At 43.0% G+C, this 26,253-nt stretch overlaps 1 protein-coding gene and 1 non-coding gene across 2 annotated transcripts in view; one reads left to right on the forward strand and one right to left on the reverse strand.

Moving 5' to 3' along the window:
- Positions 1-26,253, forward strand: part of LOC126272054 (SH2 domain-containing protein 3C) — a 950,261-nt gene that overhangs the window by 72,236 nt on the left and 851,772 nt on the right. The window lies entirely within an intron of this gene.
- LOC126274925 (small nucleolar RNA U3) lies at positions 10,012-10,219 on the reverse strand. Its single transcript, XR_007550470.1, has one exon. It is a non-coding gene; the product is annotated as a small nucleolar RNA U3 (small nucleolar RNA).

The following is a 26,253-nucleotide window of genomic DNA, read 5'->3' on the forward strand; positions in this document are numbered from 1 at the left end:
GGCCAACAATGGAAAAACTTTTTTGCTGAAAATACGTTATTCTTATGTTTTTTAGGATGGGGAAATCGAAATATAATACTTAAAAAACTGTATCACCCACAATTTCTTCACATTTTAAAGTTAAATTTATTAAATTAAGCATTTTTTAAAGAATTTGACAGTTTTTATATAGTTAAAATAATTTTAAAAGATGTGTAATGAATGTAGATGACGTTCGTAGCACTGCTGAAAAACATTCACTGGCAAAAAGGGTCGATTCTATTTTTGTGTTTACAGATGGTGTTTTGTTTACTGTCAACCTAACCTCACTTCCCCGTTTCCTGTACGTCTGCCTAGTACAATGTCTAATAGTGGTTTGCCAGCTGGAGTGGTCGAGCGGTTCTAGGCGCTGCAGTCTGGAAACGCGCGACTGCTACGGGCATGGATGTGTGTGATGTCCTTAGGTTAGTTAGGTTTAAGTAGTTCTAAGTCTAGGGGACTGATGACCTCAGATGTTAAGTCCCATAGTGCTCAGAGACATTTGAACCATTTTTTAAAATGATGATCATCGACTATTGAAACGGTAGATTACACGCCTTTTTTCTTACAATTTTCGGATTCAGCGCACTAAAAGCGGAAGATTAAGTCACTTTCATGGCTAGGCTGCATAATTTGAGTGTCATTGCGATAGGGAAAGAGGACACACTTTAAGTGCGATTCCGTTTTTTTCTTCAGATAACATTACAATCTCAGCGGATCACTGCGACTCTGTGTTGAAGCCTTCCAGGAATTTCACAGCAGCTTGCGAAGTGCGCGCAGCATTCACGCACCGCGATAATATCGGTTTGAAGTATTGTTAGGTGTTGTATATGAAGATGAATCAGATCTGTGAATGCGTAATTAAAAATCGAAAAATTGTGCCAATAAGCTGTCAGTAGGTACGGATGTTCCTTATACTGCATCGGATGTTCATTAGGTTCGTCCAGATGAACAAACTGCCTCAGTACGAAATGGCCGCCCCATTAGCTAGTTGCACTACCCCTACCTCCAAATCTTTGAACGCCACTCACTCTGCATTGTCTTCTGCTCTACATGGATCCGTATCATCTCTTCAAATTCCCATTTATCATCAATTAAAGTCAACATTTTCTTACTTCCTACACTGTCTGCAGACTCGACTCCAGTAACCACATTGTTTCCTTTCAAGTTCCCAATATTAGGAGACTGCCCATCTATACCTGCATACATTCAATAACCTCTTCCAAAGAAATTTCAACACAGTCATTTTCCTACCCAATGTAATCCGCACAAACATTTATCCATCCTATCAACTATAACTGTTTCTTACCACTACCACCCCACACCAATAGTTTCACTCTCTATCTCTCCCTGTCCCTGTCTTCATACTTTCCCCTTACCCACACCCCCATCATTTCCTGTCTTCTCATTAGCCACTCAACATGTAACCCTCATCTCCTTACTACTCTTCAGTTTTCAAGTCAAAGATGTCGGCTGAACTGTAGAAATCAGTTTTGGTCAAAGGATAAGTTACTGCCAGTAACAGCCAATGGCTGTGGGACACGGACATTACATGAATTCATTGTCAGAAGTAGTAGCTCAAACACGAAAGGAAAAATCAATGTTAGGATGTACAATGAAAGACAGAAGAAAGCATTGTATATAAGACGTAAAACGGTCAGTAACATGATGAGAAGAGTAAATATCTTGAATGGCACTAGCGTTGTCTTATCGCTCAAAGAAAGGATGGGAAACGCCAAAACTAATACTATATTGGAGCCCAATTTACCAGAAAAGACCGAGAGGGGGACATCGTCGGACAGAAGTAATTAATACTTACGAAGGAGAGTTCGATTCATTTGGTGACGGGAAGGTCAAGATCGCCAGGAACAGAAGAGCCTGGTAGGACTCTGTGTTACCTGCTGGCTCAAAGACGCCGCATCACGAACTGACTGAATTGGCAGCTGATGATGATAACGGCGTAAATGTTTTACCCTTTATTATGTTTCATGTTTATATAGTTTTAAACCTTTTTGCTGAGGAGTTGGTTTTCGTGTATGACCGACAGCCCAAATTAAAGGAAAATGATAACAACTTGCACCAGAGGCGAGCAGCGCTCTGTTTCCTTTGTTTTCGCGTAATGAAGGTGTGGAAATTGCCGAAAGTCATTGACGAATGAAGGTCCAGTTGCCCCCCCCCGGCTAACCTTCGGGGCACACATTGTCGGCACGGTCAGAGGCTTAGCTGCCCTCTGTAATAAAAAAACTGAGTGTGTGGATCAACAGTGAACTTGACAAGGTGTCATGGGATGCCCCAACGAACAGATGCAAGGAACAAGAACGAAAAAATGGGATTTAAAAAAAAAAAAATCCGCTCGGTGTAACGTGCTGCTTCCCGAGCGGGAAGGCGTGCTGGTCACCGGCACGAATCTGCCCGGCGGATTTGTGTCGAGGTACTGTGTGCCGGCCAGCCTGTGGATGCTTTTAAGGCGGTTTTCCATCTACCTCGGCGTATGCAGGCTTGTTCCCCTTATTGCGCCTCAGTTATACTATGTTGGCAATTGCTGCGCAAACACCGTTTCCACGTACGCGTACACCATAATTACTCTACCAAGCAAAAATTTGGGGTTACACTCGTCTGGTATGAGACGTTCCCTGGGGAGTCCACTGGGGGCCGAACCGCACAATAATCCTGGGTTCGGTGTGGGGTGGCGGTGGGGTTGATCGACTGCTGTGGCCTGTTGTGGGGTTGTGAACCACTGAGGGCTACGACGGGATGAAGCCTTTCCGTCGTTTGTAGGTCCCCGGTTTCATACAGTACAGTACGACAGAAGGTCCAGTGCGGTGATGGCTCTTTGTCGCAGCGATAAATCCATTATCGGAGTCGTTATAATTGTGTGACATACCTAGTCGATGCTCCTCGTCGGGGTGCAGCGCACCGCTATATGAGTCTGCAAGTGATGAGTTCGTGATGGTGGATAGGAAGAATCAGTTCGAGAGGGGCCTCACTCCGTAGATGTGCGTTAACGCCCTAGGCTACGGAGACAGGTCTGAAAAAAGTTTAAGAAGAATAATGGCACCTGTTGACCTTGGTTTCTGCCCAATAGGTTTTGAGTCATTACCTCGCTGCAGTACCAGCGTTAAATATCTCACCACTTGTAGCGGCACTTACGTTGTCGCTCGTAGCAGTAAACGGCACGCGCTACGCTTACATGCTTCACAACGTCCGGAAGACGAAAACCGAACGCCGTTAGTTGTATTCCTCCATTGAGTTTTATATGTTACCCTTGAATGGATTTTATTAACCAGATCAAACGTTGATTTCCCGAGCGGCAGTTGTTTTGCACAAATAGTGTCTGTAAATCAACTGCGTGACGAAGCAAGGTTTTCGGTACTCTTGTAATATTTTTAACAGACTACGATTTCCTTACGGATGTCAGTCAAATCGTGACGAGGTGAAGGTTGATGAGTTGTGCAAGAAGGGATCTTTGAATCCACATCAGTTAATGAGCTCGGAACTATTTTATTAACCTACCTAAATTAGTCGCGTTAAGGCCAACGGTGAAAGTATATTGTACTGGAATGTTTATAAAAATTCGGAATGGTACATGCATTTTCTTGTGCTCACGAATGGTGAATATTTTTCCGCTAGTCATGGAATGTGTATGAAAGTTTTTCCACTAAAATATGGAGTGGCACAGCAATTTACACGTCAGTTAGCTATAGCTCTGTTTCTCTAATGCAGTAAATATAGCATCATTCACGTATTTTTTCCACTCTGAGAAACATAAAATGTGTTACAAATGGTTTAAATGGCTCTGAACACTATGGGACTTAACATCTGTGGTCATCAGTCCCGTAGAATTCAGAACTACTTAAGCCTAACTAACCTACGGACATCACACACATCCATGCCCGACGCAGGATTCGAACCTCCGACCGTAGCAGTCGCGCGGTTCCGGACTGAAGCGCCTAGAACCGCTTGGTCACAGCGGCCGGCGAACAGGAACTTTACTTTGTAATTCTCAATGACACAGGCACCACAATATCGTATTTATCCTCCTACACAAGGCAAGCGACTTAAAATGCTTTTCCTGTACGGGAATATACATAGCGGATGTACAAGTACAGGTTATTGGCGCGTGGTTGGCGACGGATGGAAAATTGCGCCTAGCCGTGAGTTGTGGGGGGAGAGTCAAATGCTAAGGCGACCGCTTGCCATAACAAGGAAATCTGGGTTCGAGGCCCCGTCCGGCACAAATTTTCATTGGCGTCATTTCATTCTACAGCTCACAGTTGCCCGTATTCCCAGTTGAGAATGCATTTAAGGTATTTCATAACGGATGAAATCATCGCAGTGCCTGTCCCTTTGGACATGCATGCATGCTCAAAGGAACTTTGCATCGTAATTCTGATTAATATAGGTATTGCAATATCGTAATTAATGGACGTTCCCTCCTACAGGCGAAGAGTGGACACACCCGTTACTAGTGTTCGAGTGTTCGCTAAAAGGTGTCCTGATACTTTTAACTTAAAGTAAAAATAAAAATAAATAAAAACAGGGAGAGTTCTTCACCACGAGCTGAACTCGTCAGACTTAGCTCCATGTGACAACTCACTCTTCAACTCAAGTTGAAGGAGCGTAGAGTTGATGGAGTGCAGGAGATTCAAGTGAAATCGCAGTGGTTAATAAGCACTCTAGCAAAGAAAGGCTCCCACTACAGATACTAAACATGGCAGTAATGTTCAGATGGGTTTATCTGCTCGCGAGGGGACTACTTGAGAGGCCGTAGGTAAGACGTAATAGTTTTAATTAACGTATGTGGGGAAGCTGTGGATACCGCCTCTCGGTGCGGTGGTGGTGTCCCCAGTCGGCCAAGTTTCCGCCAGACGCCGTGTGGCGCCGAGGCGGTTGTGTGGGACAGCAGACAGCGCGTCTGCGGCGACCGGACCGGTCCCTCCGCAAAAGGCCGTCTCTGTAGCTGCTCACTGCTGACTGCTCACTGCAGCCGGCGGCCCGGCTCGCCGCGGCCGGCTAACGGCACACCGCTAGGCTCTCGCGACGCGCGGCAGAAGCGCTCGCCGCCCACGCCGATGTAGCCTCGTCTGCATCGCGTCCCGTCGATGCGTATTTTCTCTGCCCCGCGCGTTTCGTTTGTCTCATCTAGGAAAATTGGCAATAGCGTAACTTAGTAGTCTTAGTACTTTCAATACGTCCAGTCTTTCTCTTTGACTGTGTGAAGCAAGTGGAAGCGGCACAAAAAAGAAGTCAGTTTGGGCTGGGGGGGGGGGGGGGGGGGGGCGGGGGAGTGGCGGTGTGAATGGAATAACAGGAAATCCGATGTGAAGAAATAGCACCCCACTTGCATAGAAAAACAGTTTTTAACGCGACTAGTTTGCTATTTCTTCTCAGTGGTATTCTTAAAAAATATGTGCTGAAAATTATCACCAAAAATCTAAGCGACTAGGCGGAGACGTGTGACAGGAACTGCTGACGTAATCGACGCCCGGCGCTACTAACAGAAACTGTAAGTTTAATTTCACCACGCAATTTTGACGCTACAGCTGCTAGGTCGTTCACATTGGCAGAAATTAAAAAACAAAAAAAAAACAAAAAAAAAACAGGGAAGTCAAAATGAAGTGTTCCGAACAAATCCGATATGTGACGAAACGGAACAATGGACTGATCGGATACCTTTTATTGTGCCACTTACATGCAGTTACCGTTGTTAGCGAAATGTGAACGGGCTTCGTTTTCCTTTCAATTTTTGCTCGAAGAGGGTAGACAGACTGTTAGCTTGTTGAAATGCACAGTATCTAATAATAAATCAATACTTAAATATACTGCTGTAAAATCGGCTGTATATTTACAATGCGCAGCCTTTATTTTCATAGGCCAGTACGTGAATATTTATTCTGCCGATATATTCTGCCTTTATTTTCATAGGCCAGTACGTGAATATTTATTCTGCCGATATATCGATAAATCGATACCTTCCTCTATATATCGACGGCTGATACTGATATTTTTTTTAAAGTGTCGGTATAACGGATTGCCGATATTTTTAAAAAATCAACATTCCTAACACTAACATTGTAATAAATAGCAAATCGTATACATTATTAGAAACCTCTGCTATTGGGTTGGTCACGCGTACGCAGTGGATCTGTGGAATAGCCATTGCAATTTATCCGAGTTAAAAGAAAATGATCAGCAGGTAGGCATATTTACAGAATCATTTGTGATGTGACTATAAAACGGCTCGTTAAACATCATTACGGTTTATCGCTCAAATGATCCACGAACGTGGAAGTAACTAACTCCATCAGCGACATTGTAACCCTACTAAAAGTGTTCAAGTACAGAGTTGGTGATGTGATTCTGAAGTGGAAACGAGAAGGAACAACTCCAGCTAAGCAAAGCCAGGTAGGTCTCATGTGTTGACTGGTATCGTTACCAGGTTATGCTGTTATTCTTTTCTTGGCTATCAAAGGACAAACACCGATAGGATCTACCGTTGTGGTATAGTGAGACAAGACGTACAGCTGCTCCATAATAAAAAAAATGGTTCAAATGGCTCTGAGCACTACGATACTTATCTGCTGAGGTCATCAGTGCCCTAGAACTTAGAACTACTTAAACCTAACTAACCTAAGGACTCCGAACCTGCCATATTAGCAGACACGCGGTTGCCGACTGTAGCGCCTAGAACCGCTTGGCCACTCCGGCCGGCGCTCCATAGTATTGCGCGGCCCATATCGCAAATGTCGTAACGCAGAAGTTAAGCCAACTCAAGTGAAACTGTTGGTGAAGTGATTGCGAAGTGGAAACGTGAAGGAATACTCTAGCAGGTCAAGTGTTGGAATCTCGTGTGATTCGAAACGTCCATGAAAAGCATCTCTAGTTAGAATCTGTCTTTTCCCTTCGTGAACATTTCAATTCTATAATCACTTCCTGCGCTCTTTCACTAGCTCATACTTTCTACATCTACATTCGTACTCCTCTAGGCACCGCATTGTGCATAGTGGAGGGTATATTTTACCACAACTAGACATTCGCTTTCCTGTTTCATTCTAATAAACTCGTTAAATCTTAATCTTCCTTTCTTCTAGTGTCATAGATTCCACCGACATACCAGCCACCTATTACTTGCCACTCGTCTGCTGGAGTGACCGAGCGGTTCTAGGCCATTCAGTCTGGAATCGCGCGACCGCTACGGTCTCAGGTTCGAAACCTGCCTCGGTCATGGATGTGTGTGATGTCCTTCGGTTAGTTAGGTTTAAGTAGTTCTAAGTTCTAGGGGACTGATGACCTCAGATGTTAAGTCCCATAGTGCTCAGAGCCATTTGAACCATTTTTTTTAATACTCTAGCACTCGCTCTACAGTCCTAATCTCCCCCCTTGCCCTTACACCCTATCGGTCCCTTAAAAGGGTATTTAAGGGTCGACGATTCCTGTCGCACGAGGATGTGCCGCAGCCAATTACAGACTTTTTCACGCAGCAGGACACGGTGTTGTTACCGACGGGTATCTTTACCCTGGTGCGTCGGTGAGACAATTGCTTCAGTGGTCACGGCGATTTACCTGAATGGCCTACCAATTCTGGACAGTACGGCCTTCGAACGTAAACTTGCTTACATATAGCTGTTATTAAGGCGAGACATGGTCTTCTCGCCAAAATAAGATAGACCCACTGCTCCAACTTCAATAGTGTTAATCTGATGTTGTTTTCTATGATTTCCCTGAAGTGGCCTTAATTAGATGCTAAGATGCCCTTATGAAAAGCCACCGCAGTTCTTATACTCGATACATGTAGATTTCAATACGCCACGTTTTCAATAACACGCAAACGCCATAATAAAATGCACGCCAAATCATAGTGAAATCTGTAATACTTTCTTTTTTTTATTTTCGTTTGATTATGTTATAGTGCTACCTCAAACCGCACCAACATTATCCGACAGTGTACGAACGAATGTGGAAAAAGGTCTTTCGCTCGTGTTCGTGCTAGACCCTATCGCCTCTGAACAGGACGTACCAGCGCTCATTTTCAGTGCGCTCAGCTCAACAAAAGAAGTTTGTTTTCCACGTACGAGCGGAAAACAAACGTACAAATATTGCAGCGTGACGACAAAAGAGGAACACCGTCATTGTTCTGAAATCTGGCGGTGGCAGTCCAGTGAACTGGTACTACAAAAGAACCAGGCCATGGAGAAAAAGACTTCGAGGTTTCGTTACACCACGAGAAAAGACTCCGAACTTCCATAACACCAAGTGGCCTATTTCGAACATTATATGTGTATATCTCATTCAGTCCCTGTGTATATGAATTATTGATCTTTTAACATTTGTTTATTTGTGAAATATTTCCAGCCATTGGCGCTCAGCTTCATGCATAAAGACGTAGAAAAGTTGTGAGATAATATTTACATTACTATGATTGTTAACTAGATTATCGTTAGTTCGTTGAATTCCCAAGGTCTTCATTATGTCCAGAAGGTCTACTTCCTGTATGTAAGGACACTGACTTGCGGTCATCGAGGATACGTTTTCGTGTCTGTAGCACTTCACCGCCCTGTTTTATATCACGTTTAACGTTGCACTGTATTTTTTACATGAGATTTACATATAATACATTGTACTCATACGAAACTTATCAATGCATATGTGATCGTTTTATGTTAGCACATTAGCCGGCCAGGGTGGCCGAGCGGTTCTAGGCGCTACAGTCTGGAACCGCGTAACCGTTACGTCGCAGGTTCGAATCCTGCCTCGTGCATGGGTGTGTGTAATGTCCTTAGGTTAGTTAGGTTTAAGTATTTCTAAGTTCTAGGGGACTGATGACCTCAGAAGTTAAGTCCCATAGTGCTCAGAGCCATTTGAACCACATTATTTTCGCAGAAAACGTCGCAGCATAAAGACGAGATGCTCACCATATAAATACTGTACACTATGGCTACAAATACCGCTGAGTATGGAAATTAATCACTGTCGATCGACGCAGGTCAAATATTGGAGTCTCGTGTGATTCGAAACGTCCATGAAAACCATCTCCAGTTAGAATCTGAGTTTTCACTTCGTCAACATTTCAGCTTTATAGTCACTTCCTGCGGTCTCACACTTTCTGCATCTACATTCTTACTCCGTAAGGCACCGCATTGTGCATGGTGGAGGGTACATTCTACCACTGCTATTCATTTCCTTTCCTGTTTCACTCTAATAAACTCGTCATCGGCGGTACGTTAAATCTTTATCTTCCTTTCTTCCAGTGACATAGAATCCACCAACACACCAGCCAGCTGTTACTTGCCACTCAGTCTGTGCCACTGTACCCAAGAGAGAGTTACAATTATCATTATGACACAATAAAATACAACACATCTTAGTACATGCTGCAGAACATTCGAGACTGATAATGTATGTAAGAGCAAAAGGTAACTGTGTATAATGTTTAAGTTTTCTATTAGTAAGCCTTTAATGTTTCGATGAACCAACTGAATGCCATAAAATCACTTCAGAACAGTTGTTACATTTTAAGCTGTAAACGCACTTGCCATAAAAGAAAAAGAATTCATGCTGAATACCATATTGAAAAATCTTCGAGGATAATATATCTTCCTCCATTTCACAAATGTCGGTTGCATTTCTTCCTTAACTATGTGGCGTAGTCCGACATTCTTGATCCTACGGAACAGGCAATTTCAAAGCAAAAATCCAGCACGTACGTGGCTCGCTGGTCCACTCTAGTCGCGCACACCATACGTGACATTTTCACGAAACAAATACGGTAACAATGGCTTTCAATAACTTACAGTAAAACCTTTACCGTATATACAGGGAAGACGAGTGTTACATACGCAGTGCTTTCAATTAAAAGTAGGTGTCAGAAAAATTCAATGTACTACACACACACACACACAAGTCTGTTAGAACACCTACGTTCAAATCCCAGATACTAATAACTGAATATGGCCATACAATCACTAGCATATATTTTTAAATATGTATTGAAGAACCACTCAGAAAGCACAAGTCCCTTCCCATACTCCAAAAAGCATGGTGAACGATCATCGATAGCAGCTGAGATCCTATAAATCCCATTCTGCTTGCCTCACGCTCAGGAACTGTGCTACACCTCATCATCGTGGTAGCGTCTACTCCAGCTTTGAACTAGAGAGAGTTGAAGACATACTACAGAAATGATCCTGTGAAGTATGATCTTAACTTCGAACCCGCCGACTCTCGTACTTATCTTTATGCCGAGAGCACGAAGCGTTCGAGAACAATGGACACCACAGCTTATAAGGTTAATTATGAACAAAAATATTTATATTACATCCTACTACAGTAATATATGATGTCGTTTATTCTCCTTGTTATTAATTTCAAAATCTGCTCCAGTTGTTCTGCGGAAAATGTATTTACACGAGTGGTTACAGGAATTTTATGGAAACACCGTATTTCACCTGCCTCCGCTAGATGCCTCTAGTGAGCTAGACCCGTTAGGCCGAGAAGCCAACAGTGGGTGACTCACGGTGATTCAGCTGTCACCAACGTGTCTGTGTTAGTTAGCTTTGCAATGCTGTGGGTTGAGAATTGCACGAAATTCAGATAGACTGTTCTGAACCTGTACATAGATTTTGAGCAACCGCTATACTGACGGTATATACTTGAACAGATTATAGTAAATTATTTGAAAACAATAAAGACAGTGTTACGAACGGACATCATACTGTCGCTGGGTGTAATTTTTATATCTCTTGCGAACAGAAACCAGACTGTCGCCATGCTTCTTTAATTGTCTGTCTACTATGTTACTTGTCTGATTTCCTGTGTATTTTAATAGCATTGCCAACCCCTTGCTTTATTTTTTAACTTTCCACAATTTTCCGCCGTTTTACAATTTAAGTCACCGTTTTATCACCTGCTTTTATTCTTTCTTCTCTTCTTCTTAAAGTCTGTAAAAGTCTGTAGGCTGCAGAGCAGCATAATAAGCTGCTGCCAACCCGCCCCCTTCGGGGGGAATCGAAATTCAATAAAGGAAAAAAAAACAATAAAGACACTGCTTACAGTTTCGCAGATGACCCATTTCCTATGTAGAGGTGCAAATTCACTAACAACATAGCGTTCGGTGCATCAGAGAAGCGCGAGTACACATTCAAGCTGTAGTGTAGATCGTTTACATTTTCATGATTTTCTGCCGGCCGTGGTGGCCGTGCGGTTGTAGGCGCTGCAGTCCGGAACCGCGGGACTGCTACGGTCGCAGGTTCGAATCCTGCCTCGGGCATGGATGTGTGTGATGTCCGTAGGATAGTTAGGTTTAAGTATTGTAAGTTCTAGAGGACTGATGACCTAAGATGTTAAGTCCCATAGTGCTCAGAGTCATTTTTGAAACATGGTTTTCTTCAGACTGGCGACATGCTGTTCGTTCGTTGGGTGTTAATATTTTCGTTGCTTCAGCGATATAATTTAAAAAATTTTTATTTGTGAGTCTTACCTTCATATTGGTTGTATCATGTGTGTCATTCCTGACTTTTTTCTGCACGGGAACTCAATAGACTGGAGATTGGCATTAGTGAACTTGATTACTGAATGAAATTTATTAGTTGACCACTGATTTCGCTAACTGCGTAATTATTGTAGCACTTCAAAAGTCTGTGATATGATTCGTGTCTGCTTTCGTTTCATTTCCAGGCATTTTATTTTCCCACTTATATACACCAACACGGAAGTGCAGTGGTTTACGAAGCGAAAAAATGTCTTGAGCTATTTGTTTGATTGATGACTAAATTTTAGTGAATCATTCGGTAATTAACTATTTTCTAAATTGAAATTACAGTATTCTGTTTGCTCAATTATTACGTTTATTTTACAATCTGTAGCACACAAGATTTTCTTTGCCTAGTGGAGAAACAGTACATTCATATTAACTATGTCAGTCCTATAAGAAACAATTATTAGGCGAACATGAAATGCATTACAGCTGAGAATGCGAAAAACCATCAACTGTGTAAGGGAATGACGACAGTGAAAATTTGTGTCGGACCGCGACCCGAACCCACTTTATGCGAGTGGACACCTTAACCTCTTTGGTTCTCCGTGCACCACTTGCGGTCAAGCCCAAACTTCCATATGTCCTCGTTCCTATTTCACAACCAGTACTCGTACATACATTATGTCATTCCTGTACAGGAGAGGACATTTTAATTGAAAGTCACTGCTCGATAACGGCAGAGAAATTCGATATTGCAATGCCTGATTTTCGTGGGTGTAAATCCTTTATTTTGCTTAAGAAAGCGCTAAATCCGGAAGGATATGAACACACTTTACAACAATGTTTTCCGCGCACAGAAGAGGAACATTTCAGAGACGATAACTGTATCAGCATGACGATGCACCCCCCTATAAAGCAACATCTTCGAGACAATGGTTTGAGGACAGTAAGATTCCAGAAATGGACTTTTCTGTCCTGAGTCCCTGACTGAACCCAATTGAACATCTTTGGGATGAGTTAGGAAGTCGACTTCGTTCCAAATTCCAGCATCCAACAATACTACCTTCCCTCGTTTCGGCTCTTGACGAAGAATGGTCTGCCATTGTTGCACAGACATGAGACACCTCACTGAAAATTCCAACAGCAAAGTTGAAGCCACATAAAGGTGAAGGTTGGACAAACCCCCTATTAATGTCCTCAGAAAGGTGTCCGGGTAATTTTGATCAGATAGTGTATAATCCATTTGGCTGAAGAGTTGATTGGTTATTCCGATGACTGGACGCCCAGCTCCCGTATGGGACGACGGGCGTGAAATTACAGTAAAGAAATATGTGGCAATTTTGTTTTACGCAGGGTGTTTTAGAAGTGATGGTCAATAATCCAAACATGGAAAGTACAGGCGAAAAGTAGCGAAAAAGCTCCAATAAACATGGGCCCGCAAATCAACCGTTGCCGAGATATCGCGTTAATACGAACTGGGAACCAACTGAAAATGCACCAGAATCTCACGGTTTGGGATCGACTATCTGTTTGTTTACGCAACTACTTCCGTTTCCCTCTCCATGCACTACGCCGCAACGGCCTAACAATCAGTAACGAACCAGTAGGCACCATGGACAGAGGCTACACCAGTGAATAACAAGGCGACATGCACTTCATGTGTGGCAAAGCGAATGGCATTGCCCTTGATGCTGCACGACGTCAGAGTACTTCAACAAGGAGGATTGCTACCCAAGAAAGTGTCGTGGGTCATACCAGTGCGTGGCGGATTTTACATCGGCAAGTGCTCTATCCATATCATCTCCAACGAGTGCAAGCCCACAATAACGCAGACTTCCCTCCTAGAGAGAATTTCTGCCAATGGGTGAAACAATAGTGTATCCAGAATTCCCTGCTTGAAAGCAGTATTCTGTTCACGGATGATGCTGGATTTACCCGTGACGGTACTTTTAACTACCATAACTGTCACATTTGGGCTGATGTCAATCCTAATGCAAACACACGTATCACAACATTCGTTGAACGTCTGGGCACGGCTGCTCGGAGACCGCATAATTGGACCACACTTGTTACCACAGAGACTAACCAGACGGCAGTACATGCGGTTTCTGAAGACTGTACTCCCAGATGTACATGGTGATGCCCCACTGAAACAACCCCTGAACATGTGGTTCGTGCATGACGGTGCACCAGCACATTTTGAATTTATGAGTGCGCCGGCATCTAACCAGGACATATCATTTGACAGGCAGAGGAGGACCTCTGCCATGGCCTCCAAGGATTTAAATCCCATGGATTTCTGTGTGGGGTCGTGTCAAAAGCCTGGTCAACTCTCTTGATGGACTGCCTGAGACGGTTCGCAACTCATTTCAGAGTTGAGCTCAATGTTTATTCAGACGCATGGACATTTCTAACAATACTTAAACGTTTAGAAATGCCATGTGTTCCTAGACGCTGATGAACCGCAACAGAGAATGTGTTGCATCTCGACAACAGTTGACTTGTGTACCCATATTTATTGGAGCTTCTTAGCTACTTTTGGCCTGTATTTTCCATGTGTGAATTATTGAGCATCACTTCTAAAACACCCTCTTGAATACGGGGTGGTTTTGCAATATGGGGCTAAGCAGCAAGAAAAACCTTTGAGAAAATAGGAAGCAAGTAAAGTCATATAGTCAGACTGGACATTTCCATGTGCCTGGTGCACTCTCGTGAGTGTTTTCAACCACTGCAACGTATACTGAGAAAGATGTTTTGTCTCCACCTTCAAGGCCGTGCAGCGAGTTTGGAACGTATTTTATGTGCTGTGTCCATATCGCTTTTCTGCAACTTATCCTGTGAGGGATCTACATATACATCTATATATATGAATACTCTGCAAATCACATTTAAGTGCCTGGCAGAGGGTTCGTCGAACCACCTCTCTATTATTCCAATCTTGTACAGCGTGCGGATATGACGAACACCTACAACGCTCCGTACGAGCTCCGATTTCCCTTATTTTATCATGGTGATCGTTTCTCCCTATGTAGATTTGTTTCAACAAAATGTTTGCGTTTTCGGAGAAAGTTGGTGATTGGAATTTTGTGAGAAGATCCTGTCGAAACGAAAAACGCCTTTATTTTTATGATGTCCATCTCAAACACTGTATCATTTCAGTGACACTCTCTCCCCTATTTCGCGATAATACAAAACGTGCTGCCTTTATTTGAACTTTATCAATGTACTCCGCCAATCCTCTCTGGTAAGAATCCCGCACCGTGCAGAAGTATTCTAAAAGAGGACGGACAAGAGCAGTGTAGGCAGTCTCGTTAGTAGACTAAATGTCCTGCCAATAAAACGTAGTCTTTGGTTAGCCTTCCCCACAACATTTGCTATGTGTTCCTTCCAATTTTTGTTCGTAATTGTAATTCCTAGGTATTTGGTTGAATTTACGGCCTTTAGATTTGATTGATTTATCATGAAAGTGAAGTTTGAGTGATACCTTTTAGCAGTCATGTGGATGACCACACACTTTTCGTTATTTAATGTCAATTGCCAGTTTTCGCACCAAACAGTTATCTTTTTTGAATAGTTTTGCAAAAAATGGTTCAAATGGTTCTGAGCACTATGGGACCTAACTTCTGAGGTCATCAGTCCCCTAGAATTTAGAACTACTTAAACCTAACTAACCTAAGGACATCACACAAATCGATGCCCGAGATAGGATTCGAACCTGCGACCGTAGAAGTCGCGCGGTTCCAGACTGAAGCGCCTAGAATCGCTCGACCACAGCAACCAGCAATCATTTGCAATTTGTTTTGATCTTACAATAACTTTACTAGTCGACAAACAACAGCGTGATCTGCAAACAACCTAAGAAGGCTGCTCATATTGTCTCCCAAATCGTCGATATAGATAAGGAACAGTAAAGGGATTGTAACGGTTCCTTGGGAAACTCTAGAAATCACTTCTGTTTTACTCGAAGACTTACCGTGAATTATCCCACTACGAACTGTGACCTCTCTGACAGGAAATCACAAATCCACTCAAATAGCTTAGATAATATTCACTACAACCGGCTTGTGTGGTACAGCGTCAAAAGCCTTTCGGAAATCAAGAAATACGGAATGAATTTGAAACCCCTTGTCAATAGCATTCGACCCTTCGGTCAAGTGAAGAGCTAGTTGTGTTTCATAAAACGATGTTTTCTAAATCTGTGTTGACTGCGTGTCAATAGACGGTTCTCTTCGAGGTAATTCCTACAGCCAGCCGCCGTGGCCAAAAGGTTGTGAGCTCCTCAGTCCGGAACCGCGCGACAGCTACGGTCGCAAGTTCGAATCCTGCCTCGGGCATGGATGTGTGTGATGTCCTTCGGTTAGTTAGGTCTAAGTAGTTATAAGTTCTAGGGTACTGATGACCTGCATCTACATCTACATATATACTCCGCAATCCATCATACTGTGCGCGGCGGAGGGTACCTCGTACCACAACAAGCATCTTCTCTCCCTATTCCACTCCCAAACAGAAAGAAGGAAAAATGACTGCCTATATGCCTCTGTACGAGCCCTAATCTCTCTTATCTTTGTGGTCTTTCCGCGAAATGTATGTTGGCGGCAGCAAAATTGTACTGCGTTCAGCCTCAAATGCTGGTTCTCTAAAGTTCCTCAGTAGCTATTCACGAAAAGAACGCCTCCTTTCCTCTAGAGACTCCCACCTGAGTTCCTGAAGCATTTCCGTAACACTCGCGTGATGATCAAACCTACCAGTAACAAATCTAGCAGCCCGCCTCTGAATTGCTTCTATGTACTCCCTCAATCCGACCTGATAGGGATCCCAAACGCTCGAGCAGTACACAACAGTAGGTCGCATTGATGTTTTATAAGCGGTCTCTTTTACAGATGAACCACATCTTTCCAAAATTCTACCAATGAAGCGAATACGACCATCCGCCTTCCCCATAACTGCCATTACATGCTTATCCCACTTCATATCGCTCTGCAATGTTACGCCCAAATATTTAATCGACGTGACTGTGTCAAGCTCTACTCTACTAATGGAGTATTCAAACATTACAGGTTTATTTTCCCTATTCATCTGATTAATTTACATTTATCTATATTTAGAGTTAGCTGCCATTCTTTATACCAATCACAAATCCTGTCCAAGTCTTCTTGTATCCTCCTACAGTCACTCAACGACGACACCTTTCCGTACACCACAGCATCATCAGCAAACAGCCGCACATTGCTATCCACCCTATCCAAAAGATCATTTATGTAGATAGAAAACAACAGCGGACCTACCACACTTCCCTGTGGCACTCCAGATGATACTCTAACCTCCGATGAACACGCACCATCGAGGACAACGTACTGGGTTCTATTACTTAAGAAGGCAACCTCAGGTGTTAAGTCCCATAGTGCTCAGAGCCATTTGAACCATTTTGTAATTCCTACAGTTTCGTCTCCGTTTGACAGATTCGCCTTGTATACCACAGCAAACAAGTCCTTTTAGAGCGTCCCGTCCTCCTCGCCTAGAGAGTCATCAGTGGACGAGCCGATCGCTGCCTTATTCGCAGCGGTCCTTTCCCACTCGAAAGGTGAGGTGTCAGGCTGAAAGGGAAAGGGGTGTCCGGAAGAGTGCTTTGTGTGCCGCGTCCGCTGCAGCCTCCGTCAGTGGGGCATTCGTCGTCCTCTCTGTGGGGCAAGCGAGAGTGGGACGCTCGGCGCGAACCGGTCTCGGCCGGGCCGCGAAAGTGCGCCGGAAGTGGAGAGCCGGCGGTCGGACGTCGACTGGAGGCCCAAACAAGGCAGGCCGGCCGCCGCTGCGCCTGCCTTATACGGGCCAGCCCCGCTCCAGCCAAGGTCGCAGCCTCCAGCCGTCTGCTTTACGGCTCCAGCAGCCTCTTAAATCCTCCTAACTGCTCCGCGGGACTCTCAAACCGCGCTTTTTGTACGCGCTGCGACGACTTTGAAGCCGCGCCAGGTGTTCCGTGCCGTGTTTACCGAGCGGAGGCCGGTCCGCTCGTGTCAAACAGCTACTCAGCTACTGTATAGTCTTCTGTCTCTACAGTCGTACTACGCTGCCAAACGTGAACTTCAGAAACTTGATTCAATGCTGATGGCTGCAGATAAAGCTCGAGTAGAGATTTGGGCTCTGAGCACTATAGGACTTAACTTCTAAGGTCATCAGTCCCCTAGAACTACTTAAACCTAAGGACATTACACACATCCACACCCGAGGCAGGATTCGAACCTGCGACCGTAGCAGTCGCGCTGTTCCAGACTGTAGCGCCTTTAACCGTTTAGCCACCCCGGCCGGCCGAGTGGAGATTTAAAACTACCGCAGGCCACTACAGACTATCGTAAGTAAGTGTAGACTACTGTAGTTCTCCTACTAGGCTCGTTAAGGGGGTAGGACGTCAAACGGGCCAACATGGAGCAGGAGAGGCACCACAGGACATTTTAGTTCCCACCTTCTATACTTTTACAAGTAAATTCATAAAACTTTAACAGCATGACAAGGAAGGATTCAGGATTCATACTCATAGCAGTGGAAGCTCAAAAACGTAACAAAACACTTTTTTTTACATGTGAAATTTCATCATTTTTCCACTTACTACTGGCTGCATTTGTTGCTGTAGGTACACTTTTCTTCCTAAGTAAGAGAGATTCTTCGATGACTTTTTCACAGCATACAAACCATAGTTACAGGTATATGACACTCTAGAAGATATTTAATTTATCTAAAAATGAATGAACTGTTACATTTTAAACTTCATGTTTACAAAAAACTCAAGTTTTATAGTTAATTATCTCAATTTTTTCACAGTTTTTTAATATATTTTGAAAATTCTAGAGTTTCATACACCTGTAACTACTGTTTGTATGCTATGAAAAATTCATCGAAGAATCTCTCTTACTTAGGAAGAAAAGTGTACCTATAGCAACAAATGCAGCCAGTAATAAGTGAAAAAAATGATAAAATTTCACATATAAAAAAAGGAATTTTGCTACGTTTTTGAACTTCCACTGCGATGAGTATGAGTCCTCAAGCCTTCCTGGTCATGGTAACAAAATTTTATGTATTTGTAAAACTGTAGACAGCAGAAGTTAAAATGTCCTGTGGTGACTCTCTTGCTCCAAGTCGGCCCGTTTGACGTCGTACCCTCCTTAACTTGAGAATGTAACCGCGCTACCTGTATCTTAGGTGTGCTGCATAACTATCGGCCCTTATCTCATTTCGGTCGCTCTGATTCCATATGCGAACAGTCACTTACTAGATTCCCGGAGAAATCGGAAGCATGAACTGTCTAGAAACTGAGTGACGATATACACTCAAGTGCCTCAGAAACGGGTATAGGAATGTATATTCAGATAGCGAGAGATGCAAAAAGGCAAAATACGGCGCTACGGTCGGCAGCGCATGTATAAGACAATAAGTGTCTGGCACAGTTGTTACATCGCTTACTGCTGCTACATCGTCAGGTTAACAAGATTTAAGTGAGTTTGAACGTGCTGTTATAGTCGGCTCACAAACGGTGGGAGACAGCATCTCCGAGCTAGCGACGAAGTTGGGGTTTTCCCGTACGACCATTTCGTGAGTGTGGCGTGAATATCAGAAATCTGCTAAAACGTCAAATCTCCGACATCACTACGGTCGGAAAAGGATCCTGCAAGAACGGGACTGACGACAATTGTAGAGAACCGTCCAACGCGACAGATGTGCAATCCTTCCGCAAATTGCTGCAGATTTCAATGCTGTGCCGTCAACAAGTGTCAGCGTGTGAACCATTCAACAAAACGTCATCAATATGGGGTTTTGGAGCCGAAGGCCCACTCGTATATCCTTGATGAGTGCGTAATACAAAGCTTTATGCTTCGCCTGGACCCGTCTACACCGACATTAGACTGTTCATGACTGAAAACATGTTGCCTCCCTGGACGAGTCTCATTTCAAATTGTATCGAGCGGATGGACACGTACGAGTATGGAGACAATCTCATGAATCCGTGGACCGTGTATGTCAGCAGGGGACTGTTCAACATTTTGGAGGCTGTGTAATGGTATGGGCGTGTGCAGCTGGAGTGATATGGGACCTCTGATACGTCTACATACCACTCTGACAGGTGACACCTACGTAAGCGTTCTGTATGATCACCTGCATCCATTCATGTCTATTGTGCATTCAGACCGTCTTCAGTATTGTTACATACTTTAGATAATTTTCATTTATTGTTCCATCTCAGTTGTACATATTTTATTATATTACCTTTTTTCGATCGCTCTGGATCATCTCCAGATCTAAAACAAAATACAACTAAATATGTAATATCTAACTTTTTACAAGAAGTAAGAAAAGACAAGAATTTTACATAAAGTAGAATTTATCAAAGTATTATGGTCAAAAACTCGTCTTGTCTACTCTGAAAGACATATCAGAGTACTGTTTTTGCAACTGCGGTCATTGTTTTAAACAGGTATATGTTAGAGGTAGGGGTTAGAGAGTGGAGAGGGGAAATGGAGTGAGGCTGATAGGGGGAGGGGAAAGGAAGCAGTGAGGGGATGGTGGGGATGCCATGCGTTGAACAAGAGAGGGTGCGCTAAAATTATAGTACCCCCTCCCTGCTTCCTTCCCCTCCGACAATCAGCCTAACTCCATTTCCCTTTTCTCCCCTCTCCCATCTCCAGCCTTTAACATATACCTAATTAAAACACTAGCAGCAGTTGCAAAACACAGTACTGTGATATGTGGTTCTGAGGAGATAAGACGTGTTGCTGACACAACTTCATAGATGAATTTTACGTTTGTATGCAGTTATTATCTTTTCTACTTATTGAAAAATATAGGGCGGTACATATTTAGTTTTTCTTTGTTTTAGATCTGAAGATGATCCGTAGTGATCGAAACATGTAATCTACTTAAAAATGTGCAACTGAGGAAGAAAAATAAATGAGAGTTATCTTAATTACTTAAACAGTTGCTGAATCTCTCAAGACGCTTATGTTGACTTCAGTGAATAACAGGAAACTACTGCCTTTGATCATGATGCGAACGTCCTATTGAGTACAAAATAACAGCGATAACTGTATAGATTTTTTATGTTTTTGTATGTACCGGCCGGTGTCGCCGAGCAGTTATAGGCGCTTCAGTCTGGGACCGCGCGATCGCTACGGTCGCAGGTTCGAATCCTGCTTAGGGCATGGATATGTGTGGTGCCCTTAGGTTAGTTAGGTTTAAGTAGTTCTAAGTTCTAGGATACTGGTGACCTCAGATGTTAAGTCCCATAGTGCTCATAGCCATTTGTTTGTGTGTATCATTGTAATAGGATCAAAATTAATTGTGTTGGTTGCAAAAAAGCGCCTAATTTACCCGACCAACTAATTTATATTTCTTATAAAATGCATTGTATATTTTATAATGATATAAAATACACTATGGACTAACACTGAACGATGTACGGTTCTAATTATGTGCAAAAGAAGCAAATAAACAAACAAAATAACAAAGAGAAGTCGTCGGCTTCCAGTTTCTTTGTCGCACTCTTACATGCGTTTCTTTCTGTACGAATGCTGCCTACACTATCGGTACTCCTTCCATTCACTGCGTCACTTGTATACTGTTCAAAAATGGTTCAAATGGGTCTGTGCACTATGGGACTTAACTACTGAGGTCATCAGTCCCCTAGAACTTAGAACTACTTAAACCTAACTAACCTAAGGACGTCACACACACCCATGCCCGAGGCAGCATTCGAAGCTGCGACCGTAGTGGTCGTGCGGTTCCAGACTGTAGCGCCTAGAACCGCTCGGCCACACCTGCCGGCTTGTATACTGAACCAAAACTACAGAATCAAAGTTTCGGTAGAGCGCAAGTCTAGCCTAGAGGCAATGCGATCGACTGCGACTTAACGCTTCTGTATGGTGTTATGACTGTTTCACACTTGACGGTACAGAACGTAAAGCGCATTTAAAATGGCGGCATTCGCACAGACTGTCACCGGAACAGAATGGAAAGGGTCTGAACGGAAGGTCCTGTTAAGGTTTCTGGGGAAGGAAGTTCTTATGTTGATGGACTCATCTGCTGACAGATGTTCGTCTATTTTCGCAACGTTCGCTCGTGCTGTAGTGGCAGATTTCGTGTTTTGTGTCTCCTTAGTCTTTCTTTTATTTTTTGCGTTGTTTTCGTGATACACTGAATAGCTTTTATAAGGATGCAGATATTTTTGCAGGGCAGATGTCTCAAACTGAAAGAGTTATTTAGGTTTTACAATTGCTGGACGAAGAAATGGTATGTACTCAGCATAAATAACATTGTATATAGGTTGTGTTTAATGAATATTGTTTCAACAGCGAAAAAGTTAGCTCAACTGACGGAGAAAAATGCAGTCGTTTTTGACGTTGTTACGTACTTCGACATAAAAAAAAAACAACTGATGAGGTAAGAAGGCTATATGTATTGGTTTCTAAATCTTCTTCAATGTGTTTCACTTGCAAAAAAATTCGGATGCTTTGATATGTTTGCTCGACACTTTTCCTGTTATTTCACGTCTCAGCTGTTTACCGTACAAACCTTGCCGAGAACATCCGTTTTGAATTTTGCGTTGGCGTTCAATAAATGTATCATTGTTGGTTTCGAAAGTCTGATACTATATTTCGACTTTTCGCAACTCGGATAGTACCTCATAACATTTACTGGGCTAAGCGAACTAACGTGTTAACATTGTGCCTAATGTAAACGCCACATTTGACGGCGACTATCCGTTCCATTGACGCCCAATGTCATTATAGCTTCATGCTGTAAGTGAATTTTGACGTAGACCTTAGCTAAACATTGAATACAACTTCTTTGACGAAAGTACCTCATTGGAGTTATTAGATTGTCTCAGAATTTTTCGCCGTACTTCTTCGAGAATGGCCATCACATTTGCTTAAAAAGAAAGCTATACGGAAACGATTGTAGGAGAAACGGTCGATGGTTGGAAGAGAAGCTTGAAGACTTCAACAGACTCATTTGCGAGCAGCAGAGTGAGGACGTACAGTGCTACGAACGTTATGTGGAAACGGGCCAACGAACATCCTCACATTTGCGAAAGAGATACCCATTTAAGAGATGCCACTTCTGCCTCAGACGGCGTCATTGTTACAATAAGTTCTTTAGCGACATGTGAAAGCTAATACTTAGTAGTGAAGTAATGGGTTTGTTTCAAGAACTTCATACCGACTACGGACACTGCATAAAAACAAATTTACTTCTCTCAGTTTCTCAGTCAGGTACTGAGTCTTAATTTTTTTTTATCTCATGTCGTTCAACGCAACTGAGTGACGCAGCTATTTTGTTTAATGCTTCCAATTGCTTGTTATTATTTTGTAATCCACGTTCTCTGGATTATGCAGCATTTCATTGTACTCATATTGAGAAATGATCATGGTTGTGGTAACGACCCTTACAATAATCTTCAGTGTCATTCTTCTAGTAGTTATTGGAAAAAGCTTTTCACGGAATACACTGGCGAACTTATGAAAGTTCATTTATAAAAGACAAGAATTTTTACAAAAAAGTCTTTTGTCAAAAGTGGATCACGAGCCTTACTGTTGGAAGCTGCTGGACCTCAGACGTCAGTGTAAAAACTTATTTGCTTCTAGTCTTAGAAGACTAATTGTATGTTAATTATCCTCCTACGAGAAATGAGAAACAAGCTCCCGTTCAGTTACAAATGAGGATTCTTTGCACTTGGTTAGTTGCTGCACTTTACTGGCTGTGTCTCTCTAATCGTTCTGTTCAGCACGTTGTCGCGTTTGGGACTAAATTCAGTCAGCACTTGCAGAACCTCGAAAGTCGCTATTAACAACTTGAAACGCAAATGGCTGCAGTACAGTTTATGCACGTTTTAGGTTTCTTTTTCTTAGTTTGAATTTCCGAAGGACACTAACTCCGGCTCTCGCTGTCGTTACTCATGTTAAAATATTCTTTTATTTTGTTCTTGTTTCCTTTTCACTGCAGCATATTTTCGGCAGAGAAACGATTTTCAGGTGTACAGCTCACAGTTCTCCGGGTGAGAATTATCCGGTTTGCGGGTTATCTGTGTACAGCGCGGCGATTTTTTAGAAAATAAAATCGAAACCTGAAGTGCAGTTTTATAATGAAAACGAATATTTCCGATTAGAATGCATTTGGATTCCGTAGAAATGTTGGAACACGTGAGGCAATACTGACCCTACGACTTATCTTAGAAGCTAGATTAAGGAAGGGCAAACCTACGTTTCTAGCATTTGTAGACTTGGAGAAAGCTTTTGACAATGTTGACTGGAATACTCTCTTTCAAATTCTGAAGGTGGCAGGGGTAAAATACAGGAAGCGAAAGGCTATTTACAATTTGTACAGAAACCAGATGACAGTTATAAGAGTCGAGGGACATGAAAGGGAAGCAGTGGTTGGGAATGGAGTGAAACTGGGTTCAGCCTCTCCCCGATGTTATTCAATCTGTATATTGAGCAAGCAGTAAAGGAAACAAAAGAAAAATTCGGAGCAGGTATTAAAGTCCATGGAGAAGAAATAAAAACTTTGAGGTTCGCCGATGACATCGTAATTCTGTCAGAGACAGCAAAGGACTTGGAAGAGCAGTTGAACGGAATGGATAGTGTCTTGAAAGGAGGATATAAGATGACCATCAACAAAAGCAAAACGAGGATAATGGAATGTAGTCGAATTAAGTCGGGTGATGCTGAGGGAATTAGATTAGGAAGTGAGACACTTGAAGTAGTAAAATAGTTTTGCTATTGGGGAGCAAAATAACTGATGATGGTCGAAGTAGAGAGGATATAAAATGTAGACTGGCAATGGCAAGAAAAGCGTTTCTGAAGAAGAGAAGTTTGTTAACATCGAATATAGATTTAAGTGTCAGGAAGTCATTTCTGAAAGTATTTGTATGGAGTGTAGCCATGTATGGAAGTGAATCATGGACGATAAATAGTTTGGACAAGAAGAGAATAGAAGCTTTCGAAATGTGGTGCCACAGAAGAATGCTGAAGATTAGTTGGGTAGATCACATAACTAATGAGGAAGTACTGAATCGGATTGGGGAGAAGAGAAGTTTGTGGCACAACTTGACCAGAAGAAGGGATCGGTTGGTAGGACATGTTCTGAGGCATCAAGGGATCACCAATTTAGTGTTGGAGGGCAGCGTGAAGGGTAAAAATCGTAGAGGGAGACCAAGAGATGAATACACTAAGCAGATTCAGAAGGATGTAGGTTGCAGTAGGTACTAGGAGATGAAGAAGCTTGCACAGGATAGAGTAGCATGGAGAGCTGCATCAAACCAGTTTCAGGTAACGTTATCCGACTTCAAACTAAAAAACAAGTAATTCTCGAAGGTCTTGGAATTCCTGGGATCAATGAACTGTCTACAGACATATTTACATTTGTTCGGAATACCTCAGACTGCGAGTCTTACTGGCAATCTGGCCTTTTAAGGGGGGAGGGGACGGACTACGCGGACCTCAATCTCACAGTCTATTGGTTCCCGATATCAACTACAAGTAAATAGGGGTATCTATTTTTAACATATCCACGACCGATATATATATATATATATATTACAAATTGTCGACCTTTAACCCTTTTTAGCCCTTACGGAAAGGGCTAAGCAAACATATAGGCAGGAAAATTGGAAAATCCGCCGTGGACATGTTAAAAGATAAATACCCCCATTTACCTTTAGTTGATATCGGGAAAAAGTGTAAATATTTCAGCGATAATGGACTGTGAGATTGAGGTCCGCATGGTCTTCCCCATCCTCCCTTGAAAGGCCAACCTGCCAGTAGGACTCGCATATTATCCGTGTTTTTCTGTTATGCGTGCAGTATCGTGCCCACATTAACCAAAATAATAGGAAGTTTGCAATACGTCCCGCAAAACGAACATACTTGGGTACAGTCAAAACTTACGTTGGTCGTAGAGATAAAAGGTGAGGTCTGTAGCGCTTAGAGTGTAGTCTTTCACCGCCACGGTACTAGGAGATGGAGGGTGGCGGGCCTATTGCCCCAGGTTCCTTTTATCCCCGGGAAAGATATCCGGTACTCATCTGGTAGGAGGCTGAGTGCCCCAAGGCTGTCTTTGATGGATAAGGACGAAGGAGATGTCTCCGGCGGTGTCTGAGACTGAGCGCAGAACTTCCACGGGTATAGTCCTCTAACCACTATACCACCGCGTCCACTGTTTTAGTTATACATTGTTGAAATACAGTGGAATGGTAGGACTTAAAAATAAACAACATGAGACCGTTTCTTGAATAGCTGTGACGTAATGTATTAACGTTACGCGTTAAGCGCAGTACCAACAGCCAGTGCGATAGTTTGTCATCGACATTATTTGTCAGTGGACTCTTCTGCAACCAAACTATTGGCATTTTATAATCTTAATTAGCCATGTAACTGGCAGGCATGAGGTTAGCATACCACGAGTTGCGAAGTACAAAAATGCAACGGTAGCTTCCAAATTTGCAGTGAAACTCTTATTTGAAGGTATAACGGGTTGCTTCTTTACTTCATCTGCCAGATCGGGTACAGCCGTGCGGCGTCACGGTACCCTGACCACAGAGACACCTGTCACTGTCTTCGGGACGGAATGCACCCACGTATAGGTGCCTACAGCGCAGTGCTGAATGACCGGTCCCTCGTCTCACTCACTTTACGGTTCTTCCCGGCAAACGTGCGCAGGAATGCCAGCGCGGCTGTTGCAATCGAGACAAGGCTGCAGACTGGATTCTGCCCTACGGTCAG

The sequence above is a fragment of the Schistocerca gregaria genome, chromosome 5, assembly GCF_023897955.1.
Source record: "Schistocerca gregaria isolate iqSchGreg1 chromosome 5, iqSchGreg1.2, whole genome shotgun sequence".
Lineage (NCBI taxonomy): Eukaryota > Metazoa > Arthropoda > Insecta > Orthoptera > Acrididae > Schistocerca > Schistocerca gregaria.